The sequence below is a fragment of the Dreissena polymorpha genome, chromosome 2 (assembly GCF_020536995.1).
Source record: "Dreissena polymorpha isolate Duluth1 chromosome 2, UMN_Dpol_1.0, whole genome shotgun sequence".
Lineage (NCBI taxonomy): Eukaryota > Metazoa > Mollusca > Bivalvia > Myida > Dreissenidae > Dreissena > Dreissena polymorpha.
This window is the reverse complement of record NC_068356.1, coordinates 34,168,523-34,178,469: the sequence shown is the minus strand read 5'-3', so window position 1 is coordinate 34,178,469 and position 9,947 is coordinate 34,168,523. Positions and strand designations below refer to the sequence as shown.

The 9,947-nt window shown below is 38.2% G+C and overlaps 1 long non-coding RNA gene across 1 annotated transcript; it reads left to right on the top strand.

The window, feature by feature from the left end:
* Nucleotides 1–5,359: 5,359 nt before the first annotated feature.
* On the top strand, nucleotides 5,360–9,742 carry LOC127866537 (uncharacterized). Its single transcript, XR_008043031.1, has 2 exons — nucleotides 5,360–5,691; nucleotides 6,210–9,742. It is a non-coding gene; the product is annotated as an uncharacterized LOC127866537 (long non-coding RNA).
* The last annotated feature ends 205 nt before the right edge of the window (nucleotides 9,743–9,947 follow it).

The following is a 9,947-nucleotide window of genomic DNA, read 5'->3' as shown; positions in this document are numbered from 1 at the left end:
CTTTCGACACATTTAAATCACACGTCAAAAGCGCCGTCATGCGAAAATGGGTCTCATGCGTTTCGGCAAGCGTTTGTTAAACCCAACATGTGCTTTTGCGCAGTCATGCCATAGGCGATGCTGTTCGCTATAAAATAACTCAATATGTTATGTTTCTCCTTACCAGAAGGAGAGATAGCTGAGTGGGCTATTTATATGATGGGCGCATATGGAATAAGACCCATTTTCGCATGACGAGGGTCATAACAAATCTCATTGCGAATTGAAAATGCCACATTTAAGAGTAATGCAAAATTGAATTCAAAATAGCAAACTTGTTAATAATGGCAGCCTATCCACACATTAAGAATGATTTCCAGACGTGCTGACCAAGTACGGCAAACATTGTGGTATGATAAATAAACGATTTTCTCTTATCGTGACACTATACTATTTCGCTAATGATTGTTTTCTCATCTTGGGGGCGAAAGTGAAATTCTGCGAGATGGATTGTAACGCGTAATTGTAACAGGGCCAAAATTTGTGTCGTTTGAGCATACAGAGAGTGGTCCGGAATTCCTTACACTGAACAGTGAACAGTGCTACATCCTTTGAATTGAGCACATACGCAGTGATGTAGCAAAAATTCAGAGGTTGTATCTCGAATCAGCTTATTAAATATTCGAAAATATTCATGCGTGTCTGTTGGCGTTATGTAAAAGTCACTAAGATGAAAACTGAGTAAAACAGCTATGCCTAAAAGCGCATGTAGTTATGTACACGGAACTTTCATTATGAATTTATATTCTTGGTGAGATAGTTATTTGATATTAGAAAAAATATTCCTTAATATGATGGTGACTGCAAATTGTCTTTATATTAAGTTCTCATTACCATTTTCATCATACTTTCTATGCTTTCAGAACGTCCAAAAAGCATGTTGTTTTTATTTTGTCTAAGTTATTTCTATGAAATAATAGGATGATAAAAAGTGCACACAAAACTCGACCCGTGCGCTATGACACACACTTTATAAAGTTGAATGGCGTGTGCTCATTTCAAACTTGCGATTGATTTTGAAAAATGAATTGCGTGTTAAATTATGCAATAGCGAACATCTTCAGTGCCTTCAGCGCTTTGATTTATTTATCTTGATCGTCGTGTATATATGCATGTGTAAATTGTGTCTCCGTCTACTGCACGGGTTCAATAGCAGAGTTGTTCAGTATCTGCGCTTGGTCACAGAACACACTGACATAAAATCGCTTACATTTGCGTTTTTAGCGGATGCACCAGAAAACAAATTAACCCATTTATGCCTAGTGGACTCTCCCATCCTTGTAAATTGGATCAATTTATTTTCAAAATAAGGGATGTCTAGTATATTAATTTCTATATTTAGAATATTTCTTACAGAAATTCCTTTAAGCAAACAGCGCAAACCCCGATGCGACTCCTCATCATGCGGCGTCTCATCTGGGTCTACGCTGTTTGCCAAGGCATTTTTTCTAGACGCTAGGCATAAATGGGTTAAGTTGTATACAATAACCGTAAAGTTGTATACAATAACCGTAATGGACGGGGAACGATGTTAATCGCATGACGAGAAATATGTCAGGACTTTGCCGTTTATCTACGACTGTTGAATGATTCACTTTGTTTTGTGTATGTGTTTTTCAGACATACTCTGAAACTCCGCGCCAATATGAAATAATTTCCACCAAACGTACATTCACACTCAAGCTGTATACGATAGATATAAGTAAGCTTTTAATACTGCGCATTTCTATCTAAGTAATGGTTTTGCTAAGCCGGCCGCATTCCCCGTGTGTACATGTAGACTGAACGAAAATGACAACATTACCCTCTGAAGCGTGAGCCACATTCTCAAATAACCGGTTGCTCGGCTTAAGTTATCGTGCACGAGGAAACATTTGATGATATTACTTCGTTATTGGTTTGAACGATACATAATACGAACGTGTCTTGTTGATGCTTTCGCTGTCGTGAGAAGTGCGCATGCTATAATAAATTGAAATGACGCTTAAATATATTTATACCATAAACATTATCTTCCGAATCGCTGTAATGACGTAATTTGTAATTAATAACTGTGAGTCAAACACGATGTAACGAGTTGTCGTAACGCTGTGTATTAGACCTAGTTCATGCTGCCCCTGTCCGGCGCAGAACGCACGGACGGACGAAGAGCGACGCCAGGATGAGTTCGCGAAGATCGCTCCGTCTCGCCAAGACATCAGGTAAGAATGCCCCCGGTCTTCATGCTTTATTTAGCCTAAACGTACATACACACATTTTTGCTGTTAATCATCTGAAAATGTATATTTTTCATACTAGAATGACCATAATTGCTATCCAAAATGTTAACATGTTACGATGTACGTTTCTGTAATTGATAGCTATGTCTACTGCATCATCTGCACGTTTTTACTATAACTACCACATGCATACTATTAGTTGCTCTGTACGGGTGCACATTGGGAAAGACCCCCAATAATGTTGTAGATCTCTAGGTGCAACCCCTTTTCCATCATGTATGCATAGGAAATTTGTACAATGTCATTATTTGCTATTGGAAATAAAATATATTTAAAGTTTAAAGAAATGCATATTGCGATCAAGAATGAAACGCTAATATAATTTCCATAGAAGAAATAGTTAAAATAAGATAAACATTCGGATTCCTTAGTACGCTGAGCATAATGATAAGCCACACCTGCTAGCATTTTTTACACTTCCGTATTAAGCTTATCACGAATTGACACTAATGTTAATTTAATAAGCAGCAATAGCTCTATCGACGCAATTACCCAACCATAATTAAATTCGGCTCCAGGCAGCGTTTCCTTTGGAATAACGTAGATATCCCATCCGTTTTAAATTTTGTGTTCGGTGCCGTGAACGGATAAAAAACTGCCTTTGTATACACACATCCCGCATTTACATCAACTTTTGCGTTCTGCGATGCTTGTTTCCAACGAGTATATTGACCCATGTCAATATCAAGGGAAAACGTTTATTCCGTTCAGTAATGTTTTTACATGCATATGCATCCAAACGTGCAATGCGTATTTATTGTGGAAGCGACATAACCACAATGGTAGCAATGACAATTTCTTTATATGTTCTATGATATAATAGTATAATCATTAAATCTTCGTCAGTAAATGCTCAGAAGATTAGTATGCATAACAATATTTATAGATGTATAGCTAATATACCGGTACATAATAAAATATATCGAAATCACAGACGATCATTTAATGTTCTCTGTATTGCTTTCAGCACAGGCGAAGCGTGTCGATCGATGCACTCACTTTGACAAAAATAAAGCGGAAAACCAGCTGTCGAATCCTATCGCGGAAACGGCGCTTTATACCGCGTGCAGTCAGAATCGGGGGCTTTTTGATGTGGGCCCGAAAATGTCAGTTCTCCAAAAGGAAGCTCTCGTAAGCTCGCCGTTCTATGACGCTAAGAAACGACATTAGCGTAAACGTAGACGCGTTAAACGCCACCGTGAAACCACCAAGCGGCCGTATAGAACAAAAGTTAACTGTCTAAGAAGTTACATTAGTTGAAACACTTAAAACAACGCGTTTTTTCGCCTAGAAACGGGCTCAAACTTAAAATAAATATATAAAGAGAAACAGAAGAAAAACATTTAATGATGTAAAGATAAAAATAAAACCACAAGAGGTTACTGAGAACAACGTTGACCAAAACTGCAAGTGCTCGCCAAGTGAACGTAAAACACAATATCCAGTCGTTATCGTTACAAGATGAATTGCAGTCGGCAAAGAAAATAAAGATCTACTGCAACCAAACCGACACTCGTCCCCGGTGATAACAACAATAAACTGCGTAATGCCGGCGTCAGTGCACCCGTGACATCAGCAAAGAGCAACACCGACGCTGGTTCCCGTCGCAACGGCGTAAACACATTGAATCATTGGATGGCCGGGAAACAAGACCTATCGGGTTTAATGTTAATCAGCCAATGCTGATGGGGAACCAGCCACCTTCATCGGAAGACATGCGAAAGTTGTCGGCGATGTCTTTTTAGGAATTCGTGGCAGTTATGACATCAATACATGGGTAAGAGTATTCCCAAATATATCGAGCCCTGTCTGATTAAAGTATTGAAATAATGAGGCAACGCATAATGGCAAAGCATTATTCAGAGATCGTTGAAATGCTTTTTCACGCCGCGTGCTAGATTGCTGGATTAGTCGATATTAGACGCTTGTTGATAATTAGCTTTTACGGTATAATCATGCACAGTCACATAGTTTTATTATGATGTTCTTCCGGTAAGTCTCCGATTTTTCTTGCGATAAATTACTCCAGGCGGAATATATCTCTAGCCATTATTAGATGTATAATTTAATACGGTGTTCTACAACCCGATTTAATCAGGGTCTAACTAGCAAATCGCTCTTCGCCGACGTATACTAGTTAACTTCTATTTATGCATTATGCTTTGTAATTAGATCCTATTTTCCACACCAGGCGATATCATTATAGCATGACTTTTATTTATCGTCACCAACATGTATATTTACACTTTCGCGTAGCTTTCGCACGTGCATGTATCGTAAGATGAATCAGGATCGTGGTTCCTGTTGCTTCGCGCTAGAATTATTGTAAATTATGATAATGCATCATCGCAATAAGGTATGTTTTATTGACACACGCTGGTAACCAGTACAAGTCTGACTGAAACGTACGATAACGATCATACAATTGTTATTGATAATCGTTAGCGATTCCGAATGTAATCATTGATATACATGTATTGTACAAAAGAAGAATCAATAGACGGCGCGTTGGACTGTTATTCACGCAATCCCGTTTGTCGCCGAAGAAACATTGTTATGTATGTACTTGTATGTATATACCATATGCTAAAGATCTCACGTATTAAACGTTCTCGACGCCACGTAGTTGACCTTAAAGTGCAGTGTAATGCTTGATCAAACATGTATATTACAGCGTGTAAATGCAGTTTTTAAGTATAAAGCACACTATAGAATTATCTCGTAATAAAAATCATTAATAGGAGATATTGGCGTCGACAGGCCTACGACACTGACAACGAACGCAACTTAGCAACGGTTTGCCAGACCAAAGTATTCGAGTGATTGGTTTTTAGCATCCCGTCACGCTATGCCAGTAATTATCCGCGTGGCGACCGCCATGTATGCGTCTACCGAGAAGAATGGTCCTCATGAGCTGTTTTTCAAGCGTTCAGTGTGCGTGCATTTCGAGCACTCCTTATGGCTTCGTGTATCGTCGTTTGCTTAAATCAGTTTATATATACCGCCCATGTTATCAAACGCTTGCAGTTGTCCAACAACATGATATCTTGTTTAGGCGAGTCTATACCGTTTGAAGATTTGTTTAGGGTTCTTGTATCAACGACGCGCATACATGCGTATATACTAACAGTGAATAACCGCTATGTATACAGATAATTGAACCTCGCTATTGGAAACATGGGTTGTATGCATGTGCAGTGAGTGTCGTCCCAGATTGACATGGGTGGTCCGCAATTCGGCACCAACTCCCAGGAACGGCACTTTCCGCCTACACTGGATTTTCGCTCAAGAGACACTTTATTATAACGAAATATAAAATAAAAGCGGAAAGTTCCCTGCCTTCCAGCTTGTGCGGACTACACTGGTTAATCTGGTAAGACACTTATAATCAGCACCGTGTTCCCAGAGCGAGGCTCAATGAGTTTCGTCATCGAGTCGTGTTCTGAGAAAACTGGGCATAATGCATGTGCCTATAGTGTCGTCCCAGATTAGCCTGTGCAGTCCGCACAGGCTAATCAGGGACGACACTTTCCGCCTAAATTGGATTTTTGCTAAGAAGAGACTTCATTTAAACGAAAAATGTCAGTCATTGTATCATAGGAATGTAACAAACTCCCTGAGAACGCTGTTGTAATCGTTCTATGGAAATTATGGCAAATTTTAGAGCGGTCTCACAGAATTAATTGTCTGATTGCAATAGAGCTACGACTTCCGGATTGATATGCAGGCGATGAATACTTGACCTAATGAAGAAATCTTGAAGATAAATTGGAACAAGAACACAGATTGTTGACACAATTGTAGGCTTATAAAATAGTGAGCAGCTATGTTCTGTACATTAAAGTATTTGTCAGTTGCGACTTAAGATTGTATTGTTTATTAATGTTTAAGGTCACTACTGAGATCGTTCGGCAACAAGGACGAAGCGTTCGCCGCCATTACGGATCTTCAGTAGAAGCACGATATGCTGCGTCTCCGGACAAAGGGCTCCACCCCGGGGAAGCCGGCGACCCGACGGCAACGTCCTCGTCGGCGCTCCTGTATACCACGATCGCTCGGAAACTGTTACTGGCTATGGCTTAGCAACTGTACAGCATGGGCCTTTTTCCAGGCGTATCCACCGGTCTAAATCTTACGTCGCAATGTAGGGAGACTCGCACAAACGTTTATAAATCAAACTGTTTAGGTGACAATTCGTACCGAAATATTCAAAAAGGTGCTAAAACGATCGAGTGGAGCATTTTTCCCACACGGATGCAATACGTTTAACTATGGCGGATAGTCATTTTAGACTGCCATATACCCGAAAATTCCATTTACGTCGGAAAATTGTGTATATGCAAGAAAGTAACGGCAGTGCTTACAGAAAACGCAAACACGTGGATGTGGACGCAAGTGGTTCTCTGGACTTGTCTATGAAGAAACCGTATTTTGAAACAACCAGTTTGCCACAAAGCAGTACAACAGCGTCTGTTGACCGTCCATTGGATTTTTCAGTAAGACGCTTGGCGCATGAGCGATTACATGCGCATGCGCATTCTGGTTTCTTACCATATACTGGTACTTTCAGCCCAGGATACTCTCAAGCGCAGGCGATGTACGAAAAACAGATACAATTTCAGCCGCAAAGATGCACTGTCCGAAAAATCGTTCCCGTACGTCAGAAGGTGAAATTTACATGTATTTTAATACATTGGTTTGACATATATTTCGATGTCCTTTAGTATGTCTAAATATTTGTTTTGGACAGTGCGTTATGGAATTTTATTCGCCGTATATACATACAACGTTATTTCACAGTTGTGTCCGTAGAAATTATTTCCCGGCTTATCTTTTTAAAACGTTAAAAGGCATACTGGTCATATGCTGCCCTTTATGACGTCACAGCACATCACACGAAAGCTCGGCATGCGGGTCGGGCCAGTACATCGATTGTACTTTTATTGATGTTACACAATATGTTTGTTATAAATATGCACCCATGTTCATCCATGTAACTGTTCGTTTGCTACCAGGTAGAAAAACGGTTTAGTCTTGTTTAAAGTTCCATACTTTTCTGACTGTCATACTTCCTGTTAAAGGGGCCTTTTCACAGATTTTGGCATTTTTTAACTTAATTATTAAATGCTTTATATTGATAAATGTAAACATTGGATCGTAAAAGCTCCAGTAAAAAATCAAGAATAAAATTAAAAAAAGGAAAAGAACATTGCCCGGAGCAGGTTTCGAACCAGTGACCCCTGGAGTCCTGCCAGAGTCCTGAAGTAAAAACGCTCTAGCCTACTGAGCTATTCCGCCGAGTACACATGCTTGACGTATTTTATACCTTATATAAGCAATCTTCGTAGTTTCACAAAATTTAACGACAAAAACAGAACTCTCCAAATTATTCAATCGTTTTGCGTTGCAACGCTTTATAATTTTTAGGTTTTAAAATCGTCAAAAGATGCATATGATGGCTATATTAGACCATTGTAAATGTTCAGTATTACTGTTTCCTCACAAATATCATAACTAAAACGAAAAAGTGCGAATCTGAAACAACTTTTTTCAATTTTGTCAATTTACCAAAGCGTGAAAAGATCCCTTTAAGATGGAATATCAGTATAACGTTGCCAGCAGCTTGTTTGATGACGTTTCCGCAAGAAAGCTGTATATACAACATCAGTTAAGCATAGACATATTGAGCGTTGATGAATATTGCTATTAAAGCCAGTTGAAAAACTGTCTTATTCACGTATTAAAAAACATGAATTCTTGTTTCGAAATCGTTGACTGGATCATATGATCTGTAATTTTTAGGGATGTCAACGAATATCCGAATATCCGAATATTCGGTCCCGGGCCGAATATTCGGATACTGTTTTCCGAATCGAATATTCGGAAGAAAAAATAAAAAATCGAGTAATTTCAAAGACTTTGTATTCGTAAAATTTGCTTCAAACATTGTCAAAAAGTTGTTCCCCGTGTCATAATGTTTATTCCGGTTGGCGCGATAATGCGTCGCTATGGTGATGACAGTATACCGGTCATAAATCCCGCTAACAAAGCCAGACACTTTGTGTCAAAATTATGATAGGTGCAAATCGCGTCTGCAATCAAAACACCGACCTGCACTTGATCCAATGACTCGAATTACATTTAAAATTATCAAAGATTAAATGAGTAAAGGAAAAGCCAACTTTGTGTAAAAAACAAATAAGACCGTATGGCAATTAAAACACCGACCCGTCTTGATCTAATAACTCGAATTACATTTAAAATGATCAAAGATTAAATGAGTAAAGAAAGAGCCGACTTGGTGTGAAAAACAAAACAGATGGTATGGTTATAATCACGTTGTCCAATCAAAAAAGCTTTTAGAAAATAATTTACTCAACCTCTAATGAGTATTTGAGTATCGTATGGTTCAAACATTAATTTATTACTCAATATTCAATCAGGTATTATACTTAAAGAAATGTTTTTGGTACTGCACCCTATTTTAATTGAAAATATTATAATTGTTACACGCATAAAGTAAATATCTGTCCAAGCAAAATGCCACATACGCCTTCCGCTGCTTGGAAGTATTTCACGACATCATCCGATAAGAAGTCGCCGATCCAAGTGTCTTTTAAACGTGGCAACTTTAAAAGACTGACTGTTTAGTCTGTTTAACAGGTTCAAAGTGTGTTGTGGCTATGTATATAATTCGTTTAAGTTCAGCTTTAATTATATGTAGATATAACTGTTTCGTCATGTAATTATTTTGTCGTCATGTAATATTATATTTCTCGTTCTATTGTTGATGTACGATATTAATAGTTTAAAAACAGTTTTTGTCATTCAATTTTAACAATAAAAACATAAAAAAGTAATCAACAAAATCAGCTTCGAATTAGCGACGGCAACGCTGTGTCAATATTTAGTCACTTCCGGTGAACTTCCGGTAAAAACGAAAGTAGAATTCATGGAGTAATGGTACGGTAAACTAAGTTGACTTTTTTCCAACAGATGTTGACCGAATATCCGAATATTCGTTCGGAAGGGTGACCGAATATTCGAATACCGAAATCGGTATTCGTTGCCATCCCTAGTAATTTTACTCACGTAAACTGTAACCGTTCTAAGCGTTTCATATCTATTGTTCGTTTAGGAAATCGCGTCATAGTGACTGTTGTTACCATTCTATAATTTTTATTTCCATATTCAAATGCAATCGAACTCCAGCAAGCTTAAGTGTGATGGTATTGTTACCGATATATTTAATCTTTACATATGCTCACAGGCTACATTGATTTACACGTTTATTAGTGTTTTTTCTCTTCATTTTATCACTTCTTGTATCATGCTTTATTGTCGTCATGGTGACATTAATATGCTGTGCGTAAACTATATGATCTGTCGAGATATGATACAATAAAAGTTTCTTACATGTTCAATTTTTTTTTATAGAAAAAATACACACCACTTGATAGCAGTTGATAGAGTAAAGTCTCTGCAGTCTGCACGTACCAGGTGCCCGGGCGAGTTTTCAATGATAACCAGCGGAATGTGTAATTTACTGATATTACTGATAACAGCAACGTTAAGTTAGATTTGTTTGTGAACAAACTTTGCATCATAAATTTTAATCTTTGTATCACA